Consider the following 347-nt stretch of genomic DNA (forward strand, 5'->3'; position numbering starts at 1 on the left):
GGAAAAAGAATCATTTTTAAAATGACGCAGACTTTAGTATCGGGGTTGAAAGTAACATCTTCTTGATTTGCAGAGAAGAGTTAGTACGGAGAGAAACTTACAGTGATGCCCCTCCCTAATACTGTAGCAAATGCTCTTCTTTGGACTGCTACTCAGCACTTTTTTTTTTGAGGGATGGGGCATACACATGCGTAGTCATCCATGTCTGTTTTTTGTCCATTGAAGTCGACTCTTTTTTGTTGTTGCTGTTTCCCCCAAACCGATGCAGCCGCTGCTAAGCTAGTATAGTACGAGGGGCTGTTAGGTCCCCCATGCTCGTTGCCCTCCCCTCCCCCGCACTCCGCCTC

This window comes from Frankliniella occidentalis, unplaced genomic scaffold (assembly GCF_000697945.3).
Source record: "Frankliniella occidentalis isolate FOCC.00 unplaced genomic scaffold, Focc_3.1 Scaffold180, whole genome shotgun sequence".
NCBI classification, from domain to species: Eukaryota; Metazoa; Arthropoda; class Insecta; order Thysanoptera; family Thripidae; genus Frankliniella; species Frankliniella occidentalis.